This window comes from Rhipicephalus microplus, chromosome 2, assembly GCF_043290135.1.
Source record: "Rhipicephalus microplus isolate Deutch F79 chromosome 2, USDA_Rmic, whole genome shotgun sequence".
In the NCBI taxonomy this organism is placed as follows: domain Eukaryota; kingdom Metazoa; phylum Arthropoda; class Arachnida; order Ixodida; family Ixodidae; genus Rhipicephalus; species Rhipicephalus microplus.
This window is the reverse complement of record NC_134701.1, coordinates 89840154-89854749: the sequence shown is the minus strand read 5'-3', so window position 1 is coordinate 89854749 and position 14596 is coordinate 89840154. Positions and strand designations below refer to the sequence as shown.

General features: G+C 47.2%; 1 long non-coding RNA gene across 2 annotated transcripts in view; it reads left to right on the top strand.

Moving 5' to 3' along the window:
• LOC142796311 (uncharacterized) overlaps positions 1 to 9914 on the top strand; it is a 161603-nt gene extending 151689 nt beyond the window's left edge. The window contains exons 1-3 of one of the 2 annotated variants that reach the window (XR_012893736.1): positions 693 to 2749; positions 3304 to 3757; positions 9103 to 9914. This is a non-coding gene — a long non-coding RNA (uncharacterized LOC142796311). Of the gene's footprint in view, positions 1 to 692; positions 2750 to 3303; positions 3999 to 9102 lie in introns of those variants that run through there. The other variant, XR_012893735.1, reaches the window with a different exon arrangement.
• Positions 9915 to 14596: the final 4682 nt, after the last annotated feature.

The following is a 14596-nucleotide window of genomic DNA, read 5'->3' as shown; positions in this document are numbered from 1 at the left end:
GAAAGAGAGGCGTGCACTCAGAACCTGACATTGAACTGAACGGTCAACGTCTGTCTGTCAATGCGGAGCATAAATTCTTAGGCTTAATCTTGGACAACAAGTTGACCTTCGTACCGCACATCAAGTATTTTAAAACAAAATGTTTAAAAGCCATGAATGTTATAAAAGTGTTGTCACGTACTACGTGGGGTAGTGACAGGCAATGTCTCATGAACCTGTATAGAAGCCTCATTCGCACCCGGTTAGATTATGGGGCCGTTGTTTATCACTCTGCGACTCAAAGTGCTTTGAAGATGCTGGACGCCGTGCACCATTTGGGCATCCGCCTTTCTACGGGTGCTTTTCGCACCAGCCCCATAGAAAGCCTTTACGTTGAGTCAAATGAGTGGTCGCTTCATCTGCAGAGAGCTTACATGTCCTTTGTTTATTTTCTTGAGGTGAAAGCAGACAAGAAGCACCCCTCATACTCTACTCTTATTGATTTCTCGAGCTCCATTCTGTTTCAAAACAGGCCTTCGATGAGGCAGCCCTTCTCAGTTCGCCTGAAGGGTCTAGCTGAGGACACTGGAGTGTCACTTGAACACAGTTTAATGGCTTCGTTAGCATACCCGCCCCCGTGGCAGTGGCAGACTATAGATTGCGATGTGTCTTTCCTAGAAGTTACTAAACATGCGCCCATTGCCCATATCCGAACATACTTCCTGGAACTTCGACACAAATACACACGTCCTGAGTTCTTTACAGATGCCTCTAAGTCCAATTCCTCTGTGTCCTATGCTGCTGTTGGCCCTTCCTTTTCGGATGCTGGCCCTCTACATCCAGGCACAAGTATCTTCACAGCGGAAGCTTACGCGATACTTGTGGCAGCTAAACACATCAAACAATTACAAATACAAAAAGCAGTAATTTATACAGACTCCCTCAGTGTGGTAACGGCTCTGCACAGTCCTAAAAAACAAATAAACCCTGTCCTCGTCTCACTTTACTCCATTTTTTGCACACTCTACACACTCAACCAACATGTTGTAGTGTGCTGGGTGCCAGGGCACCGAGAGATTCAAGGCAACGTGATGGCGGATCAGCTCTGCATCCATCCACGAAATCAGTGTCACTATACCCATGTCGATCCCGCCCCTTGATCTTAAGCTGTCTCTCAAACGAAAGCTCAGGGACTACTGGCAGAGCAAGTGGGATAGACACACACAAAACAAGCTACACGTTATCAAGCCACACCTTGGCCATTGGCCACCAGTATCAAAATCACGTCTAACAGAGGTAACACTAACAAGACTCAGGATAGGACACACATACACGACACACACACATCTTTTGTCCGGTGGCGATCCACCATTGTGCGATAAATGTGGTGAGTCATTAACAGTCCTTCGCATGTTAATTCAGTACAAACACTTAGAAACTCTAAGAAAACAGCATTTTCCATTACCGTACCGACAACATATACCTTTACACCCTGCTGCAATGTTAGTTGGTAGGGAACCGCTTTTAGTCATAAATCATTGTTAGCGTTTTTAAATGAAATTCATAATTTTCATATCATGTACCCAGGCATTCCATAGCATGACCTCTCCAGAGAGGTTTTTGCTACGGTGGCTACACAGGATAGCACTTGCCTCACGGCCCTTGGACGCAAGGGTATGAGCGAAACCATATCGCTTGTAATTTTGGTCTGTTAACTTCCTTGTATAGTTGAGCAGAATTCAGAGAAACTTTTCAGATATCACGCGTGCTGACGTCTTGGCGTGACTCTTGTCAACACTCTCTGGGCAGTCTAGGAGAGGCGAATCTTCAAGATGTGGCCCGACGATTTGCTACAAAGCTTCAAAGATTTTTGTTCGTGGGAGATGTTTGACTGCCTTTTCAAAAAACGTTACAATTGTTTCCAGCAGCGATAGAAACTCCAGCTTTGGATATTGAAGTTCACCTGTCTGTTGTGTATGCAGAAGCTTGTACAGACGACTGCTTGTATTGTTCGTCGTCACAAGCTTGACGCAAGCATCGCACCCCAGTTCACCGATGAGCTTCGCAATACAGTCACCTATGTACACCAAGCCCGAATAAGCCACAGAGGCTGGCGGGGTCGGTAAATGTTCTCGCAGAACTTCCAGTTCTTGAACTATATCTTGAGGAACAGATGCGACCACTTCTTCGACGTCTTCGCCTTGCTTGTTAGTTTCTTTCGACGGCAGCGCCTTTTTCTTTACGATGTGATCCAAAGCCGCTATCACGGCTCTTGCGTCCAGCGCGTCGTTCCCTCCACACATAAACCTTAGTTTTCCGAACAGTGCCTCGACGGGATCGCTGTTGAATTTCCTGGTCAGAACGTAGTTGACGCCACTCCTCAGCAGAAATTGGGCTGTCTCCTCTCTGGACCTTTTGCTGAAAAGCAGGGCATTGTATGTTTCATCTGTGAAGCTTCCAACACGAGCGGCGATTGAACAGTCTTGGATGTTCTTGATGTAGCTGCAAAACTCATTTTGGAGCCACAGTAGTTGGCCGTCGTCCTCCTTGGAGATGGGCATTTTGCAGTCACTTCCTTTGAGTGTAGTGTCTTGGATGTCGAACCATTTTTTCATAACTTTCATGAAGTTGATTGTAGATGTTGCATCCTTGAAAGCAAGAGAGCTGAGTTGCCTTGCTGGTTCTTTTGCAGATCTTCCAGCGCTGCAATGACTTCAGTCGAAAACACCTGCACAGCTCACAGCACGTTCATCTTTTCAAGGTTGGACGGGTATACATGTTTTCTTGTTAGGTTTCTGGCCAATTTTAGTGTCATTTCTTTCTGGTGCTCGTGCAGTTTCTGCACTAGTGGGCCACTGATCACACCTGTGCTGTCTGTGAATTCACGCTCGAGAAATTGACTGCGGGCATTTTTGAGGATGTGGCAGGGATCAAAGCTGAGAAAAATGACCCATTGTCGTCCAGAGGTTGCTTTACTGCTGTTGACAAGGAGCCATTCCCCATGAGCTTGAACATGGTAGTGTTTGCGGTGGTAGTGTTTGCTGTAGTTATCAGTGACAATGTGAATGACTACAATGTCGCATTCCTCAACGGCAGAAATGACGTCCTTCGTCCACGCAAACATATCTGTTTGGCTGAGCTGTTTGGTGAAATAGTACGAACATGGTATCTTTTACGAGCTGGTCACCCCATGGAGCACGAAACACAGGACTCGGTTAGCAAGTGTTTCATTTGTGTTGCGTGGCGCACCATTTTATGGCTTGTCTTTGATGCCAAAAACTACATCAAACTTCCTATTGTAGACGCACTTCGGTTTTATTGCAGCTTCGTCGATTATTAATGAAGCCATGTGTTGCTTGTGGCTGAGAAGAGACGCCTCGTGGATCAGCCTTTTTTTCATTGCACTACTCATTCCTGAAGATGTTGTGCTGGGAGCGACGTACCGCTGCAGTGTGCACTTATGTGGCAGTGTCGACAGCTCAGCTCGTGCATGATCATAGCCTTTCCGTGAAAGGAACCGCCATATCACGCATTCCCCGATAACTTCTTCGGGGTAAGATTTGAATTCCTTCTCGTAGCCCTCTATTTGGTGGAGCAGGAAAACAGCCTTTTTTTCCTCTTTTTCAGCATCTGCAGCAATCTTTTTCCCATATGCATAGTGTTTTTCGTCACGATGGGAGCTGATCACCTTCATCTCTGCGTCTAGCTGCTGCTGGGCTTTCGAAAACTTGGAACGATGGTGCGCCACTTGTGATCGAAGCCTTGCTACCAGTGAAAGGTATCGACTTGCCCGCTGCGCATGGTTTTGTGTCGTTTGCGTGCATGTACTTGATTTCTGCTTGGCTTCACCTTCCGGCGTCTCCAAAACAGCATACTCTTCTGGCTTGGCCTTCCGTTTTTCTGGCTTCCTAGGAGGAATAGGGTCTCAAGCCTTTGGATCCCTACATGGTTTCTTCGCATTAGGCGCATTAGGTGCAAAGTAAGATGGATATCCCTCAAATACAGTCGGCACAGCACCGGGAACAAGCCTTTTCATTTCGCACTCGCTGACATAGTCGCTCAGTAAGAAATGCTTGCTGCATACTACTGTCGAGGCCGACTTTTCATTAATAAGAATATTTTCCCGGGAAATGTGTTTTGGCCATTTCGCGCACAGTTCCTCGACAACTGAAAACTGGTGGGATGACACACCTGGAGTCTTTCCAGGCCGCGACTTACAAAACGGCACTCAGCAGTACACCACAGCCTCGTTAGCAAAATCCTGACATGTGAAGCACGGGATCCCAAAGCAGTCCCTTCAGAAGTTCGCGAACATACATATAAGGTCCGGTGCAGAAACTCACGGCGAAATGTCGCTTGATGCAAGGCGCGCGAAGTGTATGGCAGGTGTGCAGGCCAGTTCACGTGACGAAGCTTTCATTCACACGTTTAAACACCGTGATTAAGCCAGCACGTGTAAACATGGGCCCGCGCGCTCTCTTACCAGCCCGTACCAAGCCGCAGCAAAATGTGCGCATAGAGAGCGGCGGCACGCGTTTTCCAGTACAACCGGTGTAGGGTGGCTAGAATGGGGAGGCGTGAAAAGTGGCCGCCGAAACCGGCCCCTGCACCGGTGCGGCTAACCTTGCGGAGGAGACAAACGAGACAGCATGCGCCGCTCTCCTCAAAAATTGCTCCCACGCTGTGAGATGGTGACCTGTTTTCGGTAAAATCATTTTGATCAAGCAAGTGTAGGGCAGTACATGGCACCTAAGCCCTGTATAGTGTCATCTCTGAAAACCATTGTTGAAAAAGCCTTGATATGTTTAGTTTAACGTCCCAAAACAACTGTATGATTATGGGAGACGCCGTAGTGGAAGGCTCCGGAAATTTCGACCACCTCGGGTTCTTTATCGATTATACTCCAAGTTCAGAAGTTTGAATCAATGTGCCCACACTGTGGGAGCCTGTATATCATTTTAATAAACCTCATATTTTTAATTGACATGTCATAAAGCATTGGTTAAACATGGTTGTTGTACCATAATCTATCTTGCTAAGATAAACTTAAACCCAAGTGTTTGTCTCACTAGGCACGGAAAATAAATGCGAATTTTACCTATTCCTAGAAGCGTTTAGGATGAACATTGTCCTACAGACTACCTTACCTATTAACCACTTTAAACCACGAAGACATTGACGATTTGTCCTTTACCTTACCTCTTAACCACCTTAAACCACGAAGACATTGACACTTTGTTCTTTCTTGTGCCATTGAGAACTTCCTATGAATCTGTTTAAATATTGCAAGAAACGTCGCTACGATTCGCTGTCTTGCGCATTTTTAAAATAATTCTTATTACTGTATTGTATCTTTTACTGTGATGTTTCTGTGTATCAGTGTATAGTTTTGATTCTGATGATTTCTGACATTTCATTGTAATAATATGTGTAATTAATTTCTTATGAATATTACCTAACTATAGCACTGTATACATATGTAAATTTAAATAATCAAAATCGTCACATTAGATGCTTTGCCCAGCTAGTTCTATTTCCCGAATACTAGATGTCCCGAAATTTTGGTCACTCATTGATTTTTGCTTTTCATCTTCATGCCAAGTCATGATACATATGTATTCCTTCGCTCTCTATTTCTGGGGATTTGCTTCATAATTTTTGTATTCGTACTTGGTATCATTTTATACTTGTAAAGTTTATTTTTTATTCTACATATATGAATGTCTGTCGTGTATTGCTGCTTTGCCAACTTGTGACTGCATCTTAGGCCGTCTCTCAAACGAAACCTCAGGGACTACTGGCAGAGCAAGTGGGATACACACACAAAACAAACTACACGTTATCAAGCCACACCTTGGCCATTGGCCACCAGTATCAAAATCACGTCTAACAGAGGTAACACTAACAAGACTCAGGATAGGACACACACACAACTTTTGTCCGGTGGTGATCCACCATTGTGTGATAAATGTGGTGAGGCATTAACAGTTCTTCACATTTTAATTCAATGTAAACAGTTAGACACTCTAAGAAGACAACACTTTCCATTATCCTACCGACAACATATACCTCTACACCCTGCAATGTTCGTTGGCAGGGAACCGCTTTTTAGTAACAAATCATTGTTACGTTTTTAAAAGAAATTCATAATTTTTATATCATATACCCGGGCATTCCATAGCACAACCTCTCCAGAGAGGTTTTCGCTGCGGTGGCTACACAGCAAAGCACTTGCCTCACGGCCCTTGGACGCAAGGGTACTAACGTGTGAGGTACTTGTGCTAATGCCATACATGTCCACCATCGTTTTTCATTATCACCAACTTTTGTCACCTATTCACACCACACACACCTTTCACGGCATGGTCATGATTTTATTACTTGTATGTTTTTACCCGCCTTACTGCGAGGAATTTTATGGCCCTTATACAGCCGCTAATCACAATCATTGTCCACATTCCTTGTCCCATGAACTGGCGCTCTTTGGCCATCAAATGGCCCTTGCGCAAAAAAAAAACATATATTATTATCATCAACTTGTGACTGGGTCGGTACTTTGTCGATCCCTCGAGCTTTTAGTCCCGTTCTCCTCGACCTATTGAAAGAAAAGAACGGAAGTCTCTGACCAAAACGGCTATAGCTAATTTAGGTGAATTGAACTAGCAAATTTTGCACAAGATGCCGGACTTGGAACACAGTGGCCTAATGTGCACCGGAGAGTTGCATGTGATGGCTTATAACACCGTGGCGCATGTTAAATTCATTTCTCATTGTCACAGAAACCCGAAATATTATTTCGTCATCAACTCTCTCCGCAAAGATATGATCACTGACTTAAAAAATACAGTAATTCTGGCAGCTTGCATCTGCTAGCGGACCATATTCGCAGGTATTTGCAGTGTATAATAATTGCAGTGTAAATAATTTTTGCCCCTTTAACCTACACAAGGCCTGCTAGAATTGCAATTGTTTATGGAAACGTGAGCCTTGCTTTTCCAGGTACTGCAAACTTAATGCTCCACGATCTGTACTAGCCCCGCCGCGGTGGTCTAGTGGCTAAGGTACTCAGCTGCTGACCCGCATGTCGCGGGTTCGAATCCCGGCTGCGGCGGCTGCATTTCCCATGGAGGCGGATATGTTGTAGGCCCGTGTGCTCAGATTTGGGTGCACGTTAAAGAACCCCAGGTGGTCGAAATTTCCGGAGCCCTCCACTACGGCGTCTCTCATAATCATATGGTGGTTTTGGGACGCTAAACCTCACATATCAATCAATCAATCAATTCAAAATGATCCGTAGTATCCGCAGAAGCAAATTTTATTTTGGAAACATATCTGATAAATAGCGCTACCGTGTTGCAGGAACGACTTGCTGAGAACTACAACTCGCAGAATTTAAGCAGCAGCTCCATTTTTACATGTATAACAAGTGCGTCAAATACTAATTGCCGAAGTAACGTGCTATACCAGCAACAATGTTACATATAATGCGTAACCACCTACACTACGAAACAAGGCGGGCATTCTTGCACTCATCACGATTATTACGAAGTACCAGATTTCTCACAGTGTAGCTTGCCACATAATATACAGGGTGACCATTTGCTTAGCGATGTACGATTCATGGGCGACACACACTGCTAGTGCATCAGATGGAAGTCTTTCGTAGTCTTCCTCATTTTATTCCATCTCATGCAGCATTTTTCGACAGACAGAGCGACTCCTCCCCTAAGTGATCCACGTTGCCACCCTTGGGACTCTTCCAGAGGCTGAAATGAAGCATTAAGTTTGGCAGACAAGCATAATGCAGCGACGCTGGAGCTACTTTTTTTGTTGTTGACACCTTCAGGCATTTCACGGTAACCCAGCGCGATCACCGATTGACAAAGTACTTGCCAAGCAGCCACCGCTTCTGAAAGAAAACAAAAAAGCAATGCAACCGAGGAAGTGCCCCAAGCGGCATCGGCGCGCCTTCTCCGTTAAGCAATAAGCGCCGCGCTCATCACGTCTCCCTATAGTAGCCACCCTAGCCGGAGCAAAGGTATGCTCATGGCGCCATCTCTCGGAGATTGGCGTCCCAGCAGCTCAGAAAAAAATATATATATATCCATATATACCTATATGTATATATAGGTATATAGGGTTATATATACATATATTCATATATACCTATATATATAAGTGATTATAACAGAAGAAAAGAAGAGAAAAGTGCCGACCCGTAACTGTCTCTCCTTGCAAGGACACCTCAACAGGTCAGCACAGGAAGGAGGTATGGGGAATAAAAGATATAGAAAGGGTAAGATTGGAGAAGAGAAAAAAGAGAGAGGTGAGGGTCATTCGATCTGCTTCCCGGAATGGACTCACAAGCCCCCACGCGCCACGCGCAGCTGACTAGGAAAGCTCTCAAGGGCCGGAGAGGTATCGTCACTGAGAGGAGGCCAACGGGTTGGATTGACGCGTCGTAGAAAGCGCGTTAAGCACTCGCTTAAGCGCGTAATTTCTGTACGGAAAAAATTGTGGTCTGTAGCACTCGCTTATAGGAGTACAGTAGACCTTGATGGGGAGGCACTAATGTTCTTTCAGGTCACAAGCGCTCAAATAGCACAGAAGTCTTGAGGAAGGTGATGAGGGCAGCTTGCGCGCATCACCAGGCATGCATGTGAACGGGGAAAGAGAATCACATGAACAGTGGTGGTGGAGAGTCCCAGTTTGCTGTAAGCATCGAAGAGTGATCTGCTCATGTCCGAATACTCCTCATACTCGAAGATAATGTGATGGACTGTTTCGGGCTGCGGGCAACGACGGCAGTTTGGGTCTCCCCGTTCCGTCTGTGAACCGTATGTAAACCCGTTCCGCCGCACGGTAGCAGCCGATGCGCAGGCGGAGAAGGAGGGCACGCTCCTCTCTCAAAAATCTAGTTTTCGGGAGTAGGCGTGGTGGCTGCCCTGCCGTAGCTCGTGGGTTCGGGTGGCGAGCGGTGACGGAGCATCGTGTGCGAAGCCGCGCTACGTCGAATGTGTTCATTGCTGTAGTCACAGGGGTTCCCCGAGAGTGCGCATCCTTAGCGAGCTGGTCGGCCGCTTCGTTGTTGGATATTCTAATGTGCGCTGGTATCCATTGCAGCACAAGATCACACCCGAGGTCCTGCACTGCTTCGAGCTTTCACGCGATGCGCGGGGCAACCGGAGGTCTGCTGGACAGCAGCACGTGGAGAACAGCACGTTGGAGAGCAGCACTTGAGTTCAAGAGAACGGCAGCCGACGTACAGTGTACTAGAAGGGCAGTGAAGCGGGCGGCAGCTTCCGAGTGACTCCGGCGCATCGCCAGCAGCGGCGGCGCTGCGATCGACCAATCTTGAAGAGGAGCACGCGAAATGTAGCATCCACTGCGACGCTCGCGCGTGCTTGACGCACGCTGTAGCTGTGCTTCAGATGTTTGCGCGTAAGCACTTCGCTTATTTAGTCTGTATTATCTGCTAAGGACCAGAAACTACAAGACAGATTGGTTTTCCCACAGATGTAAACGCATTTTGGGAAAGTACTGGCAGCTTGAATAGAGCCACGCTCTCGAAAACACGGACACTTTCCATCGCAGTTGAGCCCCATTAGAACATTTTTGAACCGTTTTAACAATCAGGATCGAGTTTGTTTAGCCCACAGAATTTGAAAGCGCAGGCGGATCTCTGATAGAGAGCGAGTGGATTCGGATCTTGGGTAATCGTAATAGGGATGCCGTGTGAGAGGAGCATAAACGTAGCTAGTCGCCACAACTATGAAACGCGCTCATTCTCTTGCAACCCCTGTCAACAGCATAGTATGCAAGGCCTGAAAAAATTTTTTTCTAAATGATCGCCAAAATGAACGTCACGCAGAATCAGCTGTACTCGTTGCTGAAACAGCTATAATAAAACATTCGTGCACGAATTTGAACAGCCATATACGCCCACAGCAACAATTTATTTTGAAAAGGACACTGAAATTTACCAATAGAAATCGTGCCCCAAACGCAAGTCAAGCAAGCTGAAAAAGAGGACTAGCACACCACTGATGCAGAAAGCCTAGTGGGAACTTGCTTAAACTGGCGGAGCAGCCGATTGTATTTATAGTGACCGTGCACGCTGCGGCGAGCAGTTAAACGAGCTACAGCATTTCACAATATGGACATAAGGTCTTGGTCTCTGTAATCTGTGATTTAATAGTGACAATACATCACAGAATTCGAGAACACACACATGAGGCAGTAGGGCGCAGGGCATTGATATATGAAATTGTTTTTCACACTAATGTAATGAGAACATTACCCTGTAATGGGTAGAAAAACAACTGAACTACTATACAAAAGGGAAGCCGCTTGCTTTGATCAGCAAATCCTCACAGCTGGCAAGGTAAATCTCAGAAAATAAATAACGGCAGGCGAGGCAGGCAAAAGCATAATGCATGTTAAGAGAGTTGCCATGCACCTAGTTTAGCCTGCTTAGTTTGAGGTGCTTGGCTGAATTACGTTTCCTTAGCAGATTTGACTTATTCTCGCCTTTCACAAAAAAAGTGCAGTCGCGTAGTAACGTAAAACCCAACAATGCGTGCTGTTAGGCTCTTGGCGTGAATTTCGCAGCCAACCTGCAATGGGGAAGCATGATGAATCATGTGCAACACATCCATAACACAGTCGCTATGAAGTTTGCGTCCACTGAAGCAGTTTGTAAACACATCTTCAAGACGTGAGATAAACTTCAGCAGTTCAAGTGAGGGGTAATGCAGGCCACCCAGGTCGATGTGCTTGATGAATTCTGCTGCAGGCATGCGACGCCCATCTTGTGCTGAAAGCAGAAGGCAGTCAGTACAAGCAGGGCAACTGCTTGGTAAGACGCACCTCTTGGCAACGTAGCCGGCAATGTGACATATCAGCCTCGAGTTGCTTCTTCTGACATTGTATGAATGTTCTGGCGCTTGCTTGTTCAAGTACAAATTCACTGTGTCCATCAGTTTCTTCTTGCCTGTCAATTCATTGTCTTCAATGCTGAGCAGGGAGCTGATTGTATCTGCAGTTGAATTTCCACCTGTTACGCTACGGGCAAGGTTATAAAACGACAGGCAGTTCACTGTGAGGAGAAACTGCTGCGGGGTCGGGTGTGTATTGCAGTCTGAAGATATCCTTACAATTCCAAAAAAGTTCTCAACTTTGTCTTGGCTGAGTCGAGATGTCATCAGGTACGTGTATCCCACTTTCTTGTGTAGGTAGTCGAGGAGCTCAAGAGTGCTGGTAAGGGTTACTCTTAGCCCTTCTGCTGTGGATTGGCTGAGGAACTGCTTTTTGTCTGTGTGGTCCTCCCACTTGTTTTGGAACTCAAGCATTTCCTTTATCACTCCTACACTAGGAGAGTTTGTCTGGACGGCTTCTGCAGTATATCTGCTAGTCATAACAGCGATCAGAGCTTTCAACCTTTTAAAAAAACTATCCGTGGCATCGATGTTCCCAAAGCGTCTCTGCATCTGTGTACGATAAATGAAAAAGGTCCGAAGTGGACCGTCTCCAAATATCTGAAAAGCATAACTTGCCCTCATTTGGCATCGCTTTCAGGGTGACAGAAGCACTGTCAAGTTTGAACGCTCCTTTAACAAACTGCAATGAAACTTGTCCCTCAGGTGTGTTAAATGTGGTGTTCAAAAGTCGGTTGCGCACATTCATTACAAGGTGCGGGAAATCATAGAAAAAGTGAATAAAGCAGTTGCTGTCAACAGGATGCACTGCCTTGCAGACAACTTTCTTTGAAGAAGCACGTATATTGAATTTTCTCCAGATCGCTCTGTTCCATGATGCCGCATCACAGGTCAGGAAGTCTACAAACAAACCTGCTTTCTTCGCCAGCACTGTTGCCTCGAGCACAATCTTAGCTAAAAGGTTGCCTTTGACATTTTTCTGACTTGCAAATGTTCCAAGCACCTGTGTCCAGCTACCCACAAGTGGCACGAACATTACGACGAGCCCTGTTCTTTAGGAGTGTACTGCGCCAAATCCACAAAGCCTTCAACTTTGCCATCTGCACTTATTGAAAGGTTTTCTGACAACTTCATCTCATCTACGACAATACCTCTATGTCGATGGAAGCTGTCAAATTCAGCCACTTTTTTTTTCGGCGCGCTCAACATCTTTTCATTAAAAGCATAGCCAGTTCTGTATTGAGCCGTGTATTTTCGGATGGTTGTCTCACTTGGCAGAGCAAGAATGTTTTGCTTTCTCATATATTGGTACAACTTCGGGCTTCTTATCTTGAGCAGAATACACTCCAGCGTTCATTCTTTATCATACTGCATCCCGCAAGGGCTCTTCCTTTTTGCTGATTCGAAGCACTGTCTGACGGCAAGTTGTTTTGGTGACAGCAAGCTTATCTTTGCTGCTAATACTTCAGCAGTCGCAGCAGATTCATCCTTCAACCTACGAACACCTTTTGCTAGGTTCCCCAGCCTCACATGAGCCTCTTGTTCCTGCGGGCGCACACCTTCAGCTTTTTCACAGTACTACTGCAGGCCCTTGATGTCGTGTTTTCCTGATCCGCGACTGCCTTGTGATGAGGGCCTTTCTCAAGTACTTACAGCTGAAGCAGGGCGTTCCGTCTTTCTTGGTGCTTCCAAGGCACTTGACACTAAAAACTGCTCCCGACTTCAACTCAAGCTGGCGTTGCAAATTCAGAGTAATGTTGGCTGTCAAAGAATCACCTTGTGTTTCCGCACCCTTGCACAAATGCAGTAGAGATGCTTGGTCCGATACCGCTTCCGCGTCCAGCATCGTAAAAACAGCAGCCTCTGCTACGGATTTCCCTTGAACAAAAGTTCTCGAGTGGATACCACCGTCGGCGTTCACAGTAAAAAACACGGCCTTTTCTACTTTCACTTCACCCGTGGAAGCATTCAGTGAACAAGACGTAAAGCACGCACCGTCAATTTCCCGAAGTTCATGAAATGTCCAGTACCTGTTGGGGAGTTTCACATCCCTCAAAGCTGCAATCGTTGCAAGGGTGTCGTCGTTCGCCGTGGGCTTGTTGAGGACATCAGATACGCTTGAAGGAGACCTGTTCCGCACAGCTGGCTCGTCCGTAGTTGACAGCCGTCGCCTTTTTCGTGGCACAGCATCCTCTTCGGATCTCTTCCTTACGTTTCTCTCTGGAGGCAAGCGCTTGCTCAAGTGCGGGGCAACGTTAGGGAGGATGGTAGGAACAGCGTTGGGTGTTAGCGTTGGCGTCCCGCGAGGAATCCGTACCTCCGTGCCGTTGATGATGTGCACATAGTCCCTAACGATGAAACGCTGCTCAAAATGTAGCTCACACACTGCAGAGTCCGGTGTTAGTCTCTTGTCGCTTCTGTGGAAATAACGTTCCCAAACGCTTCTTCGCTCTGGGTCTGCGGGCGCTTTAAACAACGAAAGCTTTGTCGTTTGTTTCATTCGAGAGTACCCTGTGCTGCATCCAGGAGCGAAGCAATGGTTTAAGCATTGTTGTTTAGAAGCCATTCCAACGTTATAGCATGAGAGAAAAGCGGGAGAATCACTTACAAACAAGCGTGTTCCAGCCAAGGAACCGGCAACGCCGGCAACAGGAAGCAGCAGCCTTCAAGATTGGACGACTAAAGCGCCGCCGCTTCGTTCGCCAGCGGCGGCGTCAACCGGTCCTATGGGTCGCTCTCTCCGCCCGCTTCACTGCCCTTTCTAGTACACTGTAGCCAACGCAACTCTCAGTTGAAGGAAGGCATCGGCGGCGAGGTCAAGCGCGGCGAGTTTGGCTATCGTCGACGATGCCTCGCAGGAGAGGCGGCACTGATTGTGAAGCTCCAGCGAAGGCACCACACACGCAGTCGCGACACAACCGTCGCTCAACACTGAACCTTCAGTAAAGACGAGGAGTCGCCCCGCGAGAGGTTTGTCGGATGTGGCGGCAGTTTCGGGCCAAAGCGCACACTCTGGCGTCGTCCGCTTGCTTGCCACTCCCGTTAACCGTGTCCGAATCTTCACAGGGCGATGCTGGCAGGGCGGGGCACTATAGTCATTCACATTCAATGAGCTCGGGACGAGAACGTAGAATACCGCAAGGCATTGCCCCATCCGTAAGTGCGGAAGTGAGGAGAGCCAGAATACCAGCTGCTGTCCGTGGCGCGAGCGTTTCATACGCTCTGTGATTTAGCGCTCGAAGATCGGCCCGGAGTGACAGTGGCATGTCTCCCGCCTCAGCGAGTGTTGGGCCGATTTGAGATGATCTGGGCAAGCTGAAAAACTGGCGAATCCCAATACGATGCGCTGCGTCCAGTGTCTCCCAATTGGAAAGCGTAAGCGCTGCGAGAGGAAGGCCATACCAAATGCGCGCCGCAGCCATTCCGTTGTAGATGCGGAGGGCTAGGGACGGTGTGCATCCATTGCCGCGAGCAAGGAGCGCTCGAGCGGCAGAGGTGACCCTTCGCGCGTTTCGGAGCTGGTTGCTGGTGATCAGATGAGGCGTTGGTCCAGCTGCACTCCGAGGTAGGTTACTTGCCTCTTCCAAGGGATGGAGATTGTTTGGAGATTGAACTTCGGTGTGTAACGCTGGGTGCCATAGCTGGGGTGCAGCAGCATCGCTTCAGTCTTCGCCGGTGAA